Genomic DNA, 20,916 nt, shown 5'->3' with positions numbered 1-20,916 from the left:
TTAAACGTGTGGATCATGTTGTAAATTGCCTGCAATATCAGAAAATCTGAGATTTAAATGATACATAGATGAAATATTTGGGAGAATGAAGATGTACAGGATGTCTGTAAAGTTTCATTTATCTGTAATGTGTCTTTTCTTTGTCTCAGGGCTGTATCTCCCCCAAAAGTTTCCTAAACCTTGGGCACACATTGCAGACATCTCTGAAACATGGTCTTTCTCTCTGTTTCCTTTATTCTCACTCAAATTCTGTACATTGTTTCTTGCTTGCATCTGTTTCCCTTTTCTTTCCCAGAAAACACAACTTCCCACGCCTCTCCTCCCACTAGTTTTGTTTTGTTTTGTTTTTAATGGAAGTTAAGATTAAGGCAATGGAGAAGTGGATTTCAGACTTTGCTCCCTGAAAACCTAGAGGTTTAATAGAGGTGGCTTTGAGCTGTAGCTGCGGGAGGAAGGAACACAGGGAGCAGAAGGGCTCTGCTGTCCGTGACAGCAGTTTTCAAAGAATATTCCATTTATTATTATTATTATTTTAATCTTTATTTATTTTTGAGAGAGAGAGAGACCAGAGTGTGAGCAGGGGAGGGGCAGACAGAGAGGGAGACACAGAATCTGAAGCAGGCTCCAGGCTCCGAGCTGTCAGCACAGAGCCTGACGCAGGGCTCGAACTCAACGAACGGTAAGAACATGACCTGAGCTGAATTCAGATGCTTAACCAACTGAGCCACCCAGGGGCCCCAAAGAATATTCCATTTAAAGAAAGATTTCCACTACCCAAATACCTCAACAACGATAGAACCCACCGAAATATCATGCGGCATATATCCGGGTAGGGTATTTGACAGAAAGAAAGGAATCCCACTGAAAAACACAAGTGTAGAGATATTGAAGTAATCCACTGTGGGTATTTTATCCCATGATTACTCTTCCTTCAGCTATCTTAAGTACAGTCTAAACAAACACACACACACACACACACACACACACACACACACACACATGATTTCACACCTTCTGCCGTCTCAACAAGAGCAAAGATTATAGTGGTTCTGCCATATTTCCATTGAATAGCTACATAAACTAATATTAAAAGGTAAAGATATAGCTATATAGTGAAACAAGCAAACTAACAGTTATGGCACATGATGTCTCTGTTGTCCCAAGGAAAGACTATATCCCTCAGTAATTTCTATAGCTAGAAAATTATTTTTATAGAAAGAAAAAAGTTACTTTTTAGTCATAAATGTATTTTCACTCCATATAGTTATCCTCACATAAAATAAAATCTGTGACTTTTATGCATCGTAGTAAGCTATAAAATTAATTTTAAAATTCAAAAATAAATGTATACCAATGCACTGTAAAGATTTGACCTACATTAATAAAAATAGGGTTTGGGATTTGTAAGACATGATGTCAAAATGCTAACACTTCCTGGCAAAACATGAAAGAACAGGAAGTCACAGGCTGTTTTTTATTTAAGTTCTTGAAGATTAACCTCAAATTAACTGCTCTTTAGTATCTTTTTCAGTGACGTTTGATAGTGAGGGCATGAGGGGGAGGGGCCAAAGTGGCAGAGCAGCATGGAAATTCTCTGCTTCTTTCGTTCCTCAAATGCAGCTAGTTCAGCATCAATGATGTTTGATAGTAAAAAGTTGAAGTTACTGTTTATCTGGGGATCTTTTTTGAAGAAATAACTCTTATTGCCCTCATTTTTCCCCTATATAATGGAAGACTTTTTTTAAAAAAATTTCTTTAATGTTTATTTATTTTTGACAGAGAGAGAGAGACAGAGCATGAGCAGGGGAGGGGCAGAGAGCGGGTAAGACACAGAATCCAAAACAGGCTCCAGGCTCTGAGCTGTGAGCACAGAGCCTGACGCGGGGCTCGAACTCACCAACTGAGAGATCATGACCTGAGCCAAAGTCAGACACTCAATGGACTGAGCCACCCAGGCACCCCTTTTTAAATTATTATAGACATTTTAATACATTTTCTTTTAAAAACTATTGTTTTCTTCAAATCCAAATGGCATGATTTTTTTTTTAAATCTTAGCCTAGTAGAGAACTATGTAAAGAAATATTTTACGTTATATCAGAAGATTTTGATTACTTAGGGAAAACTGCTTATTAAATAACACGTTTCTATTTTTTTTTTTTGTTTCTTTGTTTTGCTTCTATTAAGTGTGACCTCCCTTGTATAAAGCAGAAAATATTTTGGGAAGATACAGCTTTTAAAATTAACATGGAGTGTATTACTGGAAAAGGATTTGAAAGTTACCTTGTGCTTTTAACAGTGGCTGGAAAAGGAAAATAAAATGGATAAACAGTGAAAATAGAGGTGCATAATTACAATGAAATAGCGCCTAAGTCCAGATCAAGTTTCAGAATAGAGTCTATTTTGAAATATGTTCAGAGAAAGAAAATGTTATCTCATTTAAGATCACAAACTTGCTTTTTAAACATGTATTTTCAGATGATTTGACTTGTGATTATATATGTCAAATTCAAACCATGTTATGTTTCTTTCTGTGTTTGGCAACATTCAACCATGAAAATTAAAATTAACATTTAAGAAATAATTCAAGGAAAAGACTCCTATGATAATATTTGCCCCAGTGAGCTGGTTAATTCTTGTAAATTGGTCTTTTGGCCTGAGTGATTTAGATAATTACTTAAACTTTGTATTTCAGGTTGAATATTCAGATACTACTCAATATCAAGCATGTGATAAAAATGATGTTTTATTTTTTCTTCAGTAACTTAATCAAAGAGTGAAATAAGTGTATTTTACCTTTGTATTGACATCTTATATTCTTTAATTTTTCAGAAGTAGTGTCTCTTTAATTTGATTAGATCCTTTTTCCTATTGTTATTTTCCACTTTGTTTGATAGATTAACAAAGATTTTGTTCAATCAAAAAGAATTCTGGATAAATAGTGAAACATAAGTCTCTAATCAGTATGTAATTCTAACTAATCTTTATTCACTCAATGTAAACCAATGATTAGATTACCTATAAACATTACAGGGTGGGGGAAATGAATGCGTTATTTATTCCAACTAGGATGTTTTTGTTTTTGCCTAATTGAGATTTTCTTTTCCTCTTTCAGTAGTGTTTTTAATTTATGGTGTGCATTGAGAAATAATTTTCACTTGCCTTTTGTAGTTTTTAATTCATGAAAATAAACTAAAACTGGGAGATTATAGTTATACTTTTCTTATTTATGAATGGAAAAGAATCCTATTAACTATTGCAATTTAGACTTTATTGTATTTTAAATTAACATATTCATGTTTTTGTGACATTTTAACAGGCAATAACTTCAAGCTCTTCTGGCGGATACAGAGTTTTGCTGCAAGGAAATTACAGTAAGTGCTTATGTGTATGCAATAACTTTTTAAAAACTATAACATCTCAATATTTGGAGATCCATTATGCTTAAGTGCATGAAAAAAAGTTAATAGGATTATTTAAATTTAGCCCCACCCACCCCATTTTATAATTTTGATAAAATATACTCATAAGGTATTTGCCATAGTGTCTTAAAAGATTATTGTCAGGTCATTTTAATAATGGACAAATACAGACCCTGGCCAAATCTTTACATTTTGCCCAGTGTGTTTCTCAGTCTTGCTGTATGAACTTTGTGTATGTTTTTATGACTTTATCTCTTTGATTAGCTGATTTACAGAGTCTGCTTTCTCTGGGCAATTATTTGAATATTGGTTTTCAAATTTTGGGTTGTGGCACATTTATTTTGCAATAATAACATCTTTGGAGCTACTCATATTCACCTTTTGTGATGTTGCATTTTCAGTAGTTTTCATGCAAATTTGAGTCACTAAGTCTCCTATTAGTCACACAAAGGTGGGAGAGGGACATCTTTCTCCCTCATGAAGTTAATAGTAAAGTGAGATGGAGTGACTTCTCAGTTCTTCTGCAGTGTATTTTCAGAATGGTTTAAATCTGTGTTTATTTCACATGTGAACATAAGTAACTTTTGTTTTACCTGCCACCCTGGGTTATCTTGTGCCTTTCTTTACATTAATGTAATTACCTGGGAATTATCTCCATTCCAAATTGAATAGGGAAATATCAGCATGCTGCAGGCTCTGTGCTCATCCAGGAATTTAAGTAATTTAAGATATGAGGTTTTAAATGGAAACTCTATTTGCAAGGAGAAGACGTAATTCACTGCCAGAGGTATCTGTCTCACTGAAGCCTCCAGAGAGACAAAAATGCTCTCCAAATTCTGAATTCTCGATTTTCTAAATAGTTCACATGCTGGTATCTTATCTATTCAGAGAGATTTCTAGTGTGTTGTGTTGTCTGGGCTGGGACTTGGTTGTGATCCTTATTGATACGGTTCCCTGGGTGTCTTTCTGACTCAACAGTTGAGCTGTTTGCCATTATTCCTGTCCAACAATCTTCATTTTAACTCAACGCCTCAGGCAATTACAGTGTCTTCCTCGAATACAGTGAATTAAATATTGTTATTTCATAGACTAGATAACGATTATACTTACAAAAATGCCTGCAAGGCTCATTCAGGAACATGCTGTATTATAAAAGAAATTCTTTTCTTTTTGGGGGATTCCACCTTGACCTGGTTATTAAAATAGTTGTAGATACAGGCTTATAGAATTAGTTATATGGATATTTAGAAAGCGTTAATGGTACTAGCTTTGTGATACCCTAAATGTGATACAAAATTACTGTTGAAATGACTCAAACTATTTCTCCTTCTTACAATGGAAAATGAAGAGGAGAAAGGGCAAAGAAAATGCCTTCATATGAGAGAAGAACAACCAGTGTCCGCCTCTTTATAAGCAAGTGGCAATCATTGGTAGTAGAATCACATATTTTATTTTAATTTTTACATTTTTTAATGTTTATTTTTTAATTTTTTTTTTACATTTTAATGTTTATTTGTTTTGAAAGAGAGAGTGCGTGTGCTTGCAAGCAGGGGTGGGGAAGAGAGAGAATCATAAGCAGGCTTTGTGCTGTCAGCACAGAACCTAATGTGAAGTGCAATCTCATGAACCATGAGATCATGACCTGAGCTGAAATCAAGTCAGTCAGTGAACCTACTGAGCCACCCAGGAGCTCCTAGAACCACATATTTTATAATGTGATAACCCAACTGGTTCAAACCCTCTCTTGCTTTTTTTTTTTAAATGTTTCTAGTATTTTTATCTTCAAGTCATGTCTGTATACTTTTTAGGAACAATAAAATATATTGGTATGTATAAATAAATTTATTTATACAAGTGCGTATGCATTTATGTAAATATATATGTATATATACACACATATCAGCAAAATCATATTTTCTTAGGGTTCCTAAATGGTAAGCTCTGAATACACAAACAGAATTTTATTTTTCTTTGGATTCTTCCAAATTATTGTATCTCTAAATCTTCAATCTCAGTCTGTTCTTATTCTGTCCTTTATCCATGCATTGAAGAACTCTTAGGTAGGTCAGCACATGATCTCAGACACAGGATGTTTAGGGAGAAAAGATAAAGTTCCTTTCTACTAGTTGCCCATAGGGTCCTGGAGAAGATATGAAAATTTAACTATTTTAATTCCATGTGATAGGGATTGGGATAGGAATCAGGATACAATGATTGGGAGGTAAAGAGGTAAGTACCTAGGTCATCCTGGATGTCTAAAGCAGTGTTTTCTGGGGAAGGTATTTCTAGGACCACAGTAGTTGTGTGCAACTAAGAGGGGGGTGGTGGATGGTGGTAGTAGGGGTGGTGTTTCTATGTGTGTGTGTGTGTGTGTGTGTGTGTGTGTGTGTGTGTGTGTTCCAAAGTGGTGGGTGTGGTTAGGGGGCAAGGTGTAAGGAAAAGGAGGCTATAGGAATCATTCCAGGCTCTATGGGAAGAGAAGGCTATCTATGCAGGATATAGTAGGATCAGGGTGACAGGAGAGAGTTACATGATCAGGGAGCATAGAATAAAAGTTGCTGAGTGGCTGGAAATGAGAGAACTAGAGCATAAAAGTACATCTGCAACTGTACTGAAGAGTTTGCATTTTATCCTATTTTCCCCCAGGAAACAAAAGGGAGCCTTACTGGATTTTACAACAGTAGGGGGCATTGGAGTTGTGTTTTGGAAATATCCATAGAGTAGCAATTTTGAAGAAGGATTAGGAAAGATGGAGAAGGAGAAGTAGAGATATGAAGTATCTGAAGATAGGAAAATGGAGACAGGAAAACCAGTTAGAAAATTATGTTAGTAGTTATAAGAAATAAGTGGTGGCTGACTTTTCAAAGGAGGTGACTTTGCCGGTAGAACGAGAGCCTGAAAAACTCTAGCTCTGAACAGTGGAGGCCAGGCTATTTATTTGAGTTTATCCATCCTGTTTGAAGCAGAAAACCTATAGGATGATTATTGACTTGGAAGTTCCCATGAGTGGGTTGAGGGAGAAGAAAGGCTAATGTTAAAATAGTTATAGGAAGCTAAAAATTTCCTTTGATTTAGGGTACTGGAGTGTTCCTCTCAGTTTCTAGGAGGTACTGGGTGTGGTTCTGGAGCCCAGTTCAGAACCTGGGCAGAACCAGTTGGCTATAATAGTTATGACCATGTTTTCTCCCTTCCATATACTATCCAGTGCAGTAGTCACAAGCCTCATGTGACTACTAAAATTTAAATTAACTAAAATTAAATGACATTACAAATTCTGTTCCTCCATTGCACTTACTACATATTTTAAGTGCCCAAAAACCAAATGTGGTGAGCAGCTACCCAACTGGACAGCACATAGTTTGCCAAAAGTCCTTTCTGACACAGCCGTTCTAGATTTTCAAAGCACTCATGAAAGAATGCTGTTTTGAATCACAAAAGCAAATGTATAACTAAATGCATTTCAACATTTATGCCCTTCTAAAACTTTTAGAAGTAGAGAGACTTAATTATATTCTTAGTCCATAATCAGTTGGGCTGGTGAATAACATCTGAATTTTAATAGGAGAAAATTTTAAATCCTCAAGTTTATAATTGAAGGATTCTTCTTTTCCATCACTCAAGAGCATAACTAAAAGCTACCCTTTCTTTTACAGAACTGACAAAAAGCTTATGGTAATAAATCGTAAGGGCCACTGTAGAGCAAGACAGTTTTCTCAAAGTATCTTATTTTCTTAATGCTTTTTCAGCATCTCAATTTCCATCTTTAAATTCATTAATAAAACTTACTGGTGTCAGTTCTCACGAAAAGATGATAGCATTTGGGATAACAGAATCTTATTAGATTGCAATTTCCAAGGCTCAGTATGTAAAATACAGTTCACCACCTCTGACCTCTTCAAATGTAGGAGATGGAAAAATCTAAAATATCAGTTTTTAATAACAGTGTTTCTAAATGATGGAATTTTTTTTCTGAGGAAAAAATACCTTGTGCGGGGGGGGGGAAAGTAAATTTGTTCTCTCTTCTGATTACACACAACCTGAGTTCATTACAGGTGGTCTGTAGGTTAAAGAATGTTTCACTCCTGGTGGAATGTTCATAATAAACAGATTATTTGATCTTCTTTTACCATTATTTGCAGATGAGATGCAGGAAATCAGATGGAAATAGTATAGGAAAGGCAGTGGTAAATAACTGAGTTAATCTGTGGCTATAGCCCTGGCCTGTTTTTCTCAGAACCCTCCCATGATATTATTTATTGGCTGTAAGCTCTTTGGATTTGGTTACTTGTCTAACATGTAAATACACACACACACACACAGACACACACACACACACACACACACACACACACACATAAAACAAATATGTACTTCACTTCCTCTCCTAATGGAAAAGAAGTTTATCAGTGTTTTTGTCTATTCAACTTTGACATTGTAACATGAATTTCAATTCTCCTTGGTCAAAAATAGCTCCATGATTGGTCTCTTTGACTACGCACTTTCCTTCTTCCTGTGCAGATTAATCTAAGGAATTGCTTTTATCATGTCCTTTTTTCCCTTCATAATCCTTTGCCGTGTACACTGAGCCCACAGAATAAAGTTTTGTCTTTAGCTTAGCGTTCAAAAGCTTTCCGATGTGTCCCTGGCCACAGTAGCTGACACCCACTCGCTTCAATTAAGTGACTGGCTATCCCCTCTTCTGCTGCCGTTCTAGCTGGTAAGGGCATTAGGTCCTCCAGCTGGCTCCCTTCACCCTTTCCACTTGTCTCTACCCTGAGCCCTTCAATATCCTTGTCACTTTTTTCCTCGATAGACTTAGTTTCTAGCGGTCTAAATTCCACCCAATATTCCTCACTTTTCCTGGAGTCCATATCCTCCCTCGTGACCACTCTCAAAATGAAATGAAATTAATAATACTTACTTACGTCCATTAGTCATGTTCTTCTAGCTTGCTTGAGGACAGTTGGCATGTAACAAACTTATGAGATTGTATTGAGATTGTAACAAACTTATGAGATTGTACACTCTTAAGTTCCTGTTGATTGAGAATTCAAAGAACAAGTACTTTGAATTGTATGCCTTGATCAACTCAGTGACTTATGCTGAGCTTAGATCCAGTATGGATAGGATTAGCAAAATATTATTGTCCTTTTTATTGTGTTCAAGAATGCTAGGGCTTTGGATTTCCTTCTCAGAGTCTCTAAAGGTATAAGGTCCATAAATATTGATACCCTGTGTGTCTAAAGATCAAGCCAGTTTCTAAAAACAATATTTATGTATTCATGTAGTTATCTTTAAAGACAATATGGATTTTGACTTATCTGCCTATAAATATTAAACGATCTGAAGTAACTAATATAGTCATTTATATGTTGCTTTAGAACAAAACAGTTCATTCAATGAAAATGAAAACATGTTTTATTAATAATTATATTTAAATTGGTGTTTAATTAAGGATGGCTGGAGAGACTTCACAGCTAGTGGAGGTATCTTGAGGATCAACTTTTATGTTTAAAAAGAACTTAAGAAACATGAGAGTCACTTAGAGGCCTTCCTAACCACAAAATATCTTCTTTAGCTACATCTTCAGAAGAAATACAAGTGTTTGACTTTCCTAATGACCACTTCAGCATCTTCTGAAGGAAAGTGTATCTCGAAGATGCAATAAATTATCCAGCTATCTCATACATATAACTTAAGTGATTTTTTTCCATTGACATTTCATATATAAATGGTCTTCATGGAATGAACCCAAGGATCGCCAAGGTGTGATGGGGGATGACAGAACAAAATGTATATATTTGGAGTGATACGAGACTTCATTCAGAGAACAAAATGAGGTTAAAGAGTGCCTCCTATTAGCTATTGAAAAGCCTGAGGGATTTCCAAAATGTGAAGAGGGAGAATGGCAAAAATAGATTTTGATTAGATGCCATAACCTGAAATTTGACCCAGGATATGAATTTAGTAAAAACAACAACAAAGCTACTGTCATACGTATATGCAAAGTTTTGTTGTCTATGTTTGCCAGTCTTACTTACAGCATGTTAAGTGGTTGTGTTCATTTCTCAAAATGACAACTTTAGGTGTGGAAATTAATTAGATTCAGTGTTTGTGAAAATTGTACAAATTCAATTTTATAGGCCTTAATTTGAAGTACAACTTTCAATTGAAACTAATTTTATTTCCCCCTGACTGTGCTGGCCCAGTTTAAATGGCTCATTTGAAATTTTATTAGGGTTTTTTTTTCATTTTGTATTGTGTTTTCTGTTTTCATTTTGTTGTTGTTGTTGTTGTTTGTTCTGTTTTTTGGATGAGATTTTTTTTAAATTTTATTAATATTTTTATTTAGAAGAATGTAATGTAAATGTTTCACGTGTTTGAAATTAGGGAATTAAAAAAAAACCCAAAAAACGTTTATTTATTTTTGAGAGAGAGAGAAACAGAACACAACTAGGGGAGGGGCATAGAGGGTAGGGAGACACAGAATCCAAAGCATTTCCAGGCTCCCAGCTGTCAGCACAGAGCCTGACGTGGGACTCAAATCCACAAGTCATGGGATCATGACCTGAGCCAAGGTCGGGTGCTTAACCCACTGAGCCACCCAGGTGCCCCGAATTGGGGAATTTTATACTGTGAGTCACTTAGTGGAGTGTACCCTTGTAGGTCATGGACAGGATTATTGGCTGGGGTAAGGCAGAACCTATTTCTCATTGGGGCTGAACTAGAAAATGGTCAAAAGGTGATAAAATGAGAACTATTCTGGAGCTTGATAATTTGGTGAAAAACAGAAAATTCTAAACAGGGAGGCAGAAAGAAAGAAGGACTGTGCTGATAGAATGGAATGGAAACCAAAGCAGGTAAGGCAGCTGCCCTGAGAGCGGGGAGGGGGCGGGGGAAGTCTGCCCTTGTGCGAACTTGGCCTTGACTTGAGACTGTATCCCTAATCATGTTCTCGGTTTTCACGAATCATGCCCACTGACTGTGCCAGGCACATGGGTCTGATTTTAACTGACAGCATAAATCAGCCTTATCCCATATACTTGCTGGGAAATTTTATCTCTTAATCAATACCACCTGCTTCAAGAGGAAAAGAACTGAAACCAAAAACACCACCACAAAACAAAACAAAACAAAAATATGTTTATACATATTCATTCCTTTCGATTAAAAACAAGCAAAATGAAATAAAAAGATGAATAGATTATTCTAGACAATCAGAAAGCTGGATCTCATAATTTTGTCTCATTTCCTGCTCTCCACTCTCCAAACACTCTGTGAATTATGCTTTGCTGTAAAACAGTTGTTTCACATGTATTTGTAAGAAATAATGCAATAAAAGCGACTTTAGTATTTTATTATGCAGATGCTGGTTGAGAATAGAGGATAAGTCAGACATACCTTGTGTTTTAAATCTTGTCTGCATTTATTTCTAAAACTATACAAATTGGTAAAGTTGAATAAAACCCTTTGATCCTCGCATCACTTTATGGTCAGTACTAATTATTTTTATTAAAGTGTTGTCGCCGTACACTATTATATTAGTTTTAGGTATACAACATTGTAATTCTACAATTACATACATTATGCAGTGCCCGCCACAGTAAGTGTAGTCACCGTCATCCCTGTACAAAGTTATAACAGTATCATTTACTATATCACTTATGCTGTAATCATAAGTAATTAAGTAATTAAGTCATCCCTGTGACTTAATTTATTTATTTTTAATGTTTATTTATTTTTGAGAGAGAGAGAAAACGTGCAAGAGTTCTCACGCTTGCTTGAGTGGAGAAGGGGCAGAGAGAGGGGCGGACAGAGCGTCCGAAGCCAGTTCTGCACTGACAGCAATGAGCCCGATAGGGGGCTTGAACTCAGGAACCATGAGATCATGACCTGAGCTAAAGTCAGATCCTTAATTTCCTAAGCAGTTATTTATTTAAGACTATTTATTTATTTTGAGGGAGGGAGGGAGAGAGAGAGAGAGAGGGAGGGAGAGATGGGTCGTGTGGGGCAGGACGGCAGAGAGAGAAGGAGAGAGAATCGCAAGCAGACAAGCTGGCTCCACGCTGTCCGTATGGAACCCAGCGAAGTGCTCAAACCCACAAACAGTGAGATCATGACCTGAGCCACACCAAGAGCTGCTTGCTTAATCTACTGTGCCACCCAGGCATCCAGACTTATTTATTTTATAGCTGGAAATTTGTACCCCTTAATCCCCTTCACGTATATTGCCCATTCACCACTCCCTCCCTCCCTCATGCCAACCACTGTTTTGTTCTCTGTATTTATGAGTCTGTTTATTATTATTATTATTATTATTATTATTATTATTATATTCCACATATAAGTGGAATTATATGGTATTTGTCTTCTTCTGACTTATTTTACTTACCATATCCTCTAGGTCTGTCCATGTAGTTGGGAATGGCAAGATTTCTTTTCTTTTCCCTCTTTTTTATGGCTGAGTAGTATTCCATTGTGCTTGTATACCACATCTTTATCCAGTCACTTTTGACAGAGGCCTAGGTTGCTTTCGTATCTTGGCTATTGTAAATAATGCTGCAGTGAACATACTGCAGCGTATATCTTTTTGAATTAGTACTTTAATTTTGTTGGTCGACTCCTGGAGATGGAATTACTGGGTTATGTAGTATTTCTATTTTTAATGTTTTTGAGGGACTCTAGACTGTTTTCCACAGTGGCTGCACCAGTTTACCTTCCCACCAACAGTACACAACAGTTTCCTTTTCTCCACATCTTTGTCAATACTTTTTGGCCATTCTGACTGGTGGAGGCGATAACTCATTTTCCTGATGATTAGTGATCATAAGTATCTTTTATATGTCTGTTGTCCATCTCTGTATCTTTGAAAAAAATGTCTGGGTCCCCTTCCTGGATTTTAATCAGATTGAATGATTTATGATGCTCAATTGTGTAAGTTTTTAAATAATTATTTACAAGCAGTTATAAGGGTCAAAATAAGCCTGTGTGTATCCAGCACTTAGGAACAGATCAATAGATAGTATGTCATGGGCAAAATATAGATGCAGGTATCACTTTACTTGTCAAGACACTCCTCACCAGTGAGCAACAAGCTAGGAAAGAAAGTTCTTCTGGGTCTCATTTCCAGAATGTCGTTTCTACTACCGACCAGTGGTCTCCATTGTTTTTGTTGTTGTTGTTGTTGTTGTTGTGTTGTTGTTGTTACCTTAACTCCAAGCAACTATCTGAGATTTCCTCTTCTTTCAGCACCTATGAGGAATTGAGCCAAAATTTAAACTTTATCAGAAAAATGGGAGAGGGCTTTAGGGGATATAGTTTTAGGTACTAAACTCATACCTGTTTGGTCTTATTTTTTTCCTAACTGATTTTCCTTTATGATTATATTCTATTTCTCTATTTGCTTATTTATATTTGTGTCATATGATGTATTCATAAGTTTTCTAATTTTATGTTACATTAATCCTGTTTTGGTTAATGTTTTGGTTGCTTCAAATTCTTTATAAATGTCAGTCAGAGCTTGCGATTTGGTCAGTGAGTTATGTCTTACCTAAAAGTATAGAATACTGATTTGTAAACATAATCATTATTCTTTGTAAGTAGCTGGAAACATGGGTTACAAAATAGCTTATTCAACTCATTAGTCCAGATTCCATTTTTATTATTTGATGATTAGCAATCTTGATGTGTTCTTGCTCTGTTCTGAGAAACTATAGAATTCGCGATCTGTATATATGTGTATAGCTGTTGAAGTATTTTATTCACCTAATTGAAATAAATATTCCCTTCATTATCACTTACACTTCATTATTCTGGTTTGTATTCTTTTATAATATAAATTATGAATTAATCAATAATCTCTTCCAACATCTGAAATTTTTATCATCACTGAGACAGTACAAGCATAGTCAAGTCATTTTATGTCAATGTTGCATTGCTCTCCTGCTTGTGACGGTGCTGTTTGGAAGCAAAATAAATATAAATGATTATTTTGTAACTTTATATTATACCAGTCAACTGACGACTGATGCCAGCTTCCTGTAATAATCCTGTTGGCTCCTTGAGTAATACAGCTATCAACAATCAATCAAATCTAGAGCTTTCTAAAACCTTAATTTCTAGATCTTAAGAAAATTTATATGCTTTGTATTGACCATATTTCTTCATAAAATAAATAATATTGACATAAACTTAAATGTGTTTTCCTACTTCACGTTAGATTATTCTAATATATCGTACAAAGATCAAAGATTAATAATTTGATTATATTTCAAGTATATTTAGAAAAGCAACCATTCAAAACATGTTTCAGGCTCTGATTTGTGAAATAAGGACTTAGGAATTTCAAATGTCCTGGGGCGCCTGGGTGGCTCCCTCTGTTGAGCATATGACTTCTGCTCAGGTCACGATCTCATGGTTCCTGAGTTCAAGCCCTCCATGTGGCTCACTGCTATCAGCACAGGGCCCTCTTCAGTTCCTCTGTCCCTCTTTCACTCTTCCCCTCCCCTGTTCACACAATTTCTATCAAAAATAAATAAACATTAAAAGAATTTCAATGGTCCTTTTAAAATTTTGCTTCATTATTATTTTTTTTTCCCATTTGTCTTGCTAGAATTTTGTAACTCGGGGCACACTGGCATTAAAACAATTGTTGGGATATTATTTAAACTATAATTTTAGTTTAAAAAATGGAAAATTAATAATATGTGAAGGCATTTTGCCCAGAATAAGCTTGTATTTGTTGCTTAGGAAGTCAAATTACTTCTAGTTCTAAAAATAAAAATCTATGTAACAAATGATCTCTTTTTTCTCTAGTAACCAGGCCAGTAGTTGGTTCCTCTTTGTGAGAGGTAGCCTGGAGAGTTTGGTTTACTAGTTCTTTCCAATTTTTTGTTCTTGTTTTGTTTTCTATTTTCATTTTTGTTTTGTGTTTTTAAATTTTTTTTTTTTTCAACGTTTTTTATTTATTTTTGGGACAGAGAGAGACAGAGCATGAACGGGGGAGGGGCAGAGAGAGAGGGAGACACAGAATCGGAAACAGGCTCCAGGCTCCGAGCCATCAGCCCAGAGCCTGACGCGGGGCTCGAACTCACGGACCGCGAGATCGTGACCTGGCTGAAGTCGGAGGCTTAACCGACTGCGCCATCCAGGCGCCCCTGTTTTGTGTTTTTAGCTTACTTATTTTTTATAGCTCAGTAAATTTGTAGTCTTCAGTAAAGACTACAGTCTTTATTTTTCTGTTTTCACGAGCTCTTAATACTTTAAAATCCATAAGTCATGGTCCATTGAGTACCATTACATCATAAATTAATTTAAATCATAAAATTTGAAGTATTAGACTTTAGGCAAGAATGACTACTTCAGTGGTAGGATGTTCTACTTCCAGAAAGATGTTTTCCCACTAAGTAAGGTACCATCTTTTCAGTCCATACCTACAGACCTGTCATTATCTGTAGTTAGTCCGTCACCCAAACAGCTAGTCACTGCCGTGCTACCTGCAGCTAGTTACATCATGCTTTCCTTTTCGCTTACTTGTCAAATATTTAGTTACGAATGATTCTGATTTTGTTTTCTTCCCTTGGAATGTTCTTCTCATTGACTCTTCGACTTTCATCAGCTCTGTCCCCCCTTACTTATGTTCCTTCTTTTACAAGTAAGATTTCACCACTCATGATTTTGATAAAAAATGTCAGTTCCCTAAACCTGCCTACAAATCCACCCTATCTTTTTTGATTCCCTCAGTTCATGGCCAGATCCTTCTAATGTGCTTCGGTTATGTACCTTTTCGTACTCTCCAGAAACTTCTACCCTAATTGTCTTCTCTGTGTTGCTCTTCACCCTCTACTTCTCTAGTGGATTATTCCCAGTAGATTTTATTTTATTATTTTATTTTTTTTAATTTTTATTTTTTTAATATATGAAATGTATTGTCAATTTGGTTTCCATACAACACCCAGTGCTCATCCCAAAAGATGCCCTCTTCAATACCCATCACCACCCTCCCCTCCCTCCCACCCCCCATCCACCCTCAGTTTGTTCTCAGTTTTTAAGAGTCTCTTATGCTTTGGCTCCCTCCCACTCTAACCTCTTTTTTTTTTCCTTCCCCTCCCCCATGGGTTTCTGTAATTTAACAGGATCCACATAAGAGTGAAAACATATGGTATCTGTCTTTCTCTGTATGGCTTATTTCACTTAGCGTAACACTCTCCAGTTCCATCCACAGTGCTACAAAGGGCCATATTTCATTCTTTCTCATTGCCATGTAGTACTCCACTGTGTATATAAACCACAATTTCTTTATCCATTCATCAGTTGATGGACATTTAGGCTCTTTGCATAATTTGGCTATTGTCAAGAGTGCTGCTACAAACATTGGGGTCCAAGTGCCCCTATGCATCGGTACTCCTGTATCCCTTGGGTAAATTCCTAGCAGTGCTACTTCTGGGTCATAGGGTAGGTCTATTTTTAATTTTTTGAGGAAGCTCCACACTGTTTTCCAGAGCGGCTGCACCAGTTTACATTCCCAGTAGGTTTTAAAATATTTTTAAAACAATATGATGCATTAAATAACAACAAAAAACAGAAATCCTTGCTCAGTCTCTCATCTGCCTCTAGCTAACTGTAACTATATCCCTGTCTCTCTGGGGATATACTGTATGTATAATACTATACTAGATATATGACATACTTTATTGCAGAGATCTATAACATACCTATATATGCTAGTATATGCTATACTAGATGTGTGGCATACCAAATACTAGATATTATTTGGTTTTTTGACCCAAAATATTAATAAAATTTATCATGATATGATTAAACTATAAAATTACTTTATATGGAGTATAAATAACAGGAAGGAACACTTTTATGTTCTAAAAATTAAAAACTTCTTTTTCCATTTTGGGCTTTATTTTATTTTGCTGGTCTTAGTTGTCTTTTGAATTGATGGAAGATACTTATCTAGTTGTAGGAATAATCCCTGAGATAAATTTCTTTACCTGTGAAAGGATCACTTCTGGTACATTCCACCTCTATTATGCCAGGGATGGTGACATTTAAACGTTCTTAGCTTCCCTTGGCCAGGCAAAATATGTTTATGCTTTAGCATTTTTACTATGCTCATATTTTTTTCAAAGACCGTAGAAATTCTTCGAAGAGAGGGCATGTCTTTGTTTTGGGAAGGCATTGGAAAACTTCAGGAAAAAATTAGTTTACACATTAGTAACTTCCCTTGAACAAAGCTGTCAGGCGAACTGAATCAGGGTGTAGAAGGAATCTTTACTATGTGCTAAAGCGTTTGTGTAATGCAGTCTGTTAAAATTGTGTTTGATGGGGCACCTGGGTGGCTCAGTCGGTTGAGCATCTGTCTGACTCTTGATTTGGGCCCAAGTCATGATCTCATGGTTTGTGGGATCCATTCCCCCATGGGTTCTGCACTGACATCATGGAGACTGCTTGGGATTTCCTCTCTCCCTCTCTCTCTGCCCATCCCCTGCTTGCTCTCTCAAAAAATAAATTAAACATAAAAAAAAGATAATAACCCTGTAATTGAAGCAGCATTTACAAATTGGTTAGAAGATTTTTAATTTATTAAAATATACATGTAACATGATAATCTTAACTGCTGGTTTTTAAAATCTGAAGCAAATTTAGATTTAGTTTTGTACTAAGTATTTTATTAGTGTCCAATTTCCAAAAGATAGTTTATTCTAAGCTTAGGTGCTAGTTTGGCACTGTTATTCTAATTAGAAATACAGTGAGAATACTAATGTAACAAAAAGTAGCACATCTGGATTAATCTAGATGGATATGTTCTTGCAAGTGAAATACTGAGTTGAAGAGAGAGTGTGAAGAGAAGTTTGGTTAGCTAGGTCTTTGGAGTAAAATTGTTAAGTCTTCACTAGTCACGAACCGTAGTTTTCTCTTGGAGTCCATCAACACACGTTCTGTCAGAAAAGAGCTGGAGAAAGTCATAATCAATCTGTGATTTCGTATCAACCAAGAAAGATGACAGATCTGAAATAGCTTTTCTTATGCAGGGCTTAAGATACAAATATATGGAGGCATCACTTTAGTGATAATGAAAACTGACTTTGTGACCTCAAGTAATCTTTCAAGGATATTTCCATGGAAGTTTAGGAAATTGCAACACTATGCAGAACGGGTTAAAGGTGTCACATTTCTTTTGCTCATTTTTTGACAATGGATTCAGTTTTGCTATTTCACATTCCTATTTAAATTTTTACTTGAGAATAAGATCCTGGCATTGGAACGTTACATATCCTGTGTGAAATTTTGCCATTTTCTTTCTATCAGCTTGACCTTCTGCTATTCTTTGTATTTACTAGCTGGACATTTCACCTGTTCCTCTTAGTTTAGTGAAGCTATAAATAGGAAGAAGAAGTAGAAAGGTTAGCCAATCAAAATGCAGAATATGGATAAAGGTCAGGGTAGTAGGGCAAGCAATTCTAATTCTCAATATATATCAGACAATAAAAATCTGACACCTCATTCTTGTGGCAAAAATTGTAATAACGGAATTGAAAACGCTGTGCAAATTATTTGTTCATACAAGACCGTAGAGTTGAAATAGAGTAATGGTATTTGTCCATTTTCATTAAACTTTTAGGATTATGCGCTGGTACTTATGAAAAAGAAGCTATACATACAAAATAGAAAAATAACAGATGTATATTTCAAAGTTGCAGATTTTATGCATTTCTTCTTCACTCATTAATGAATTATACTTTGAATTATATATAGGCAAAATAAAGCATAGGTGACATAAATTGTAGAGACTTAGAAATCCAAAATCTGAAATAAATTAAACAATGCCAAAGATTGTTGATGACCTAGTAAGTTAGTTTTGCTTTTCACATAATTTAAGGTATTTACAGGTAGTTCTTGGCATTTGTATACAAGATTAGAGGGCATGGGAATCTGAATAATGGCCCCCAAAAGATAGCTGCATCCTGATACCTGGGCTAGAATCTGTGAATGTTACCTTATATGATCTAGGTACATAGATAGACAGACAGATAGACAGACTCTCCAGGAATGATTGAATTAAGGAACTTGAGATGAGAAGGTTATCATTGATTATCCAAGTGGATCCTAAATACAGTCCTAGGTATCTTTATAAAAGGGAAGCAAAATGAGATATTTTTAAATGTTTAATTATTTTGAAAGGGAGAGACAGTGAATGCAAGGGAGGGGCAGAGAGAGGAGAGAAAGAGAGAATCCCAAGTAGGTTCTGCACTGTCAGTGCAGAGCCCTATGTAGGGCCCAGTGTGATGAACCTTGAGATCGTGACCTGAGCTGAAATCAAGAGGTAGATGCCCTGCAAAAGGAGATTTTAGAAGCACACAGAGGAGAAGGCAGCATGATCTTAGAGGCATAGATCAGAGTGGTGTGACCACAGGCCGAGGCATCCAGGAACCACCACCACCAGAAGCTAGAAGAGTCAAGAAATAGATTCTCCTATAGTCCCTGAAGGGAGCATGGCCCTGGCAACATCTGATCTATCCCAGTGAGACTAATGTCAGATTTCTGGCCTCCAGAATGATAAGAGAGTAAATACATATTACTGTACCCTTAAGTTCATGATAATTTGTTACAGAAACCATAGAAAATTAATACAGGGGGCATTCATGGTGAAGGGACATAACTCTTGGGACAATCTTGCTGAAAGCAAAGTTTATCAATTTAAACTCGACCATTTCAGCTTATCTTCATATGGATTAATATAGTGGATAAGTCATTGTCTAATAGTACAATAGCTTGAGACTCATTCAACATAGTACAGAGGATAAGAACTGGTAGAGGAGAGTCTGAACCTTCTTATATCCCGATTTTTCCAAGTGTTTAAAGGAGGGGAGGAAGGCTGCATCAAAAATCTCTTCCAGTAATTCAGGATATGTATTCTGAAGGAAAGAGGGAATTAAAAAAATATCAAAATCTGGGAGTGATTAAGGAAGATAAACCTGATGGTGTACTTTGGTGAAGACCATGAATGAAATAAATCTCTGACTACCTGGAACATGAAAGTTTGGAATAGTAATTATGGAAGATGAAGACAAGATGAGGTGAAAAAGTACCCAAAATACAATTTTACACTGTTTTAAAGAATACGTCCTATCACTCTTCCTGCTGATATGCCCTAGATATTATTTAAAATCTGAAAGTGAATTGGACACCATAAGAATAGATGGGAAACTGAAAAAGAAGCAATAGACACTGGGACACCTGGGTGACTAGGTCAGTTGAATGTCTGACTTTGGTCAGTTCATGATCTCATGGTTCGTGAGTTTGAGCCCCACATTGGGCTCTCTGCTGTCAGAATAGAGCCACTTCAGATCCTCTCCGCCCCTACCCCCACTTAGGCTCTCTCGGTGTCTCTCAAAAACAAAAAATTAAAAAAAAGAAAGAAAGAAAAAAGAATAGATGGAAAACAGAAGGGATCCACAGAGTAAGCTCTGGGGGAGTCCGTCCAACACTTGAGAATGGAAAGAAAGGAGAAAACCAAGGGAGAACAGGAGAAAGAGAAGTGAGAAGAAAACCAGGGAAGTATGTGTCCTAGAAATCCAGTCAAGAAAATGATTGAAGGAAGAGGAGAAGACCAGCTGTCAAAAGCTGATAGGTCAAGTAAAATAAAGATGGTATATTAACCACTGATTTGAGTAATGTGAGGGGTCACTGGTGACCATCAGAAAAAGCAGTGTCAGTAGAGTTGTCTGATTGGGGATTTACTTTACAATTATCGCAAAACCAAACTGTGCTGAAATATTTGGACACAATGCTTCTGTGAGATCGATGAAGTTAGATGGAATTGTGTTAGTTTCCTTAAGGTAAGTCTTTTTCCCGAATACTGTTATTCCTTAAAATCAACACTTGGGGAATGAAAAGAGAGAAAAAGGAATAAACAATTGGGTTAGACAACTTTTCCAAGGAGTTTTCCTCAACATGGGAGTGACAACAGGATGTTTATTATAAAAAGGAAAAAAAAAAAGCACCATTGATACTGAAGAAATGATAAGAGGGAAAATGTTGGAGCAAGTCTTTGAAAAAGGAAAGGGATTGGGCCAATGGCACAGATGTGGGAAGTTCACTATAGGTGGGGGAGCACGTGAGCTCTTTAGATAAAACAGTCATCAAGGCTTCTGGAAAAACTGGTGTTGGAGGGAGGCACAGTGATACCAGAAGCTAAACATTCAAGTATGGAGGGAGAGTGACCCAAATGTGGATGGATGATCCCAACTGAGGGTAGAGGTGGAGGTTGGGTGACATAAGAGTCAACTCTGACATATCTCAAGAGAGAAGAAGGCAGAATGATTTGGAAATGTCAAATGAGCAAAACGCATAATCACTTTACTGAGAAACTGAGTGATACCTAGGTATGTGGGAACCAAGAACTCACGCTGAAACTTATGAAGACTGCAAGAGAAATGGTGTCTACAGGGAAGGGCAAGAGAGTGAGGAGAAGGATCAGAGGAC

The 20,916-nt window shown here is 36.4% G+C and overlaps 1 long non-coding RNA gene across 3 annotated transcripts in view; it reads left to right on the top strand.

Moving 5' to 3' along the window:
• The window catches only part of LOC132691500 (uncharacterized), a 1,565,096-nt gene that overhangs the window by 712,811 nt on the left and 831,369 nt on the right, over positions 1–20,916 (top strand). For all 3 annotated transcript variants that reach the window (XR_013554851.2, XR_013554850.2, XR_013554852.2), the window contains one exon: positions 3,318–3,372. This is a non-coding gene — a long non-coding RNA (uncharacterized LOC132691500). The remainder of the gene's footprint in view (positions 1–3,317; positions 3,373–20,916) is intronic.

This window comes from Panthera onca, chromosome B1 (genome assembly GCF_046562875.1).
Source record: "Panthera onca isolate mPanOnc1 chromosome B1, mPanOnc1 haplotype 2, whole genome shotgun sequence".
NCBI lineage: Eukaryota > Metazoa > Chordata > Mammalia > Carnivora > Felidae > Panthera > Panthera onca.
Note: the sequence above shows the minus strand (reverse complement) of the source record. Positions and strands in the feature narration are given on the sequence as shown.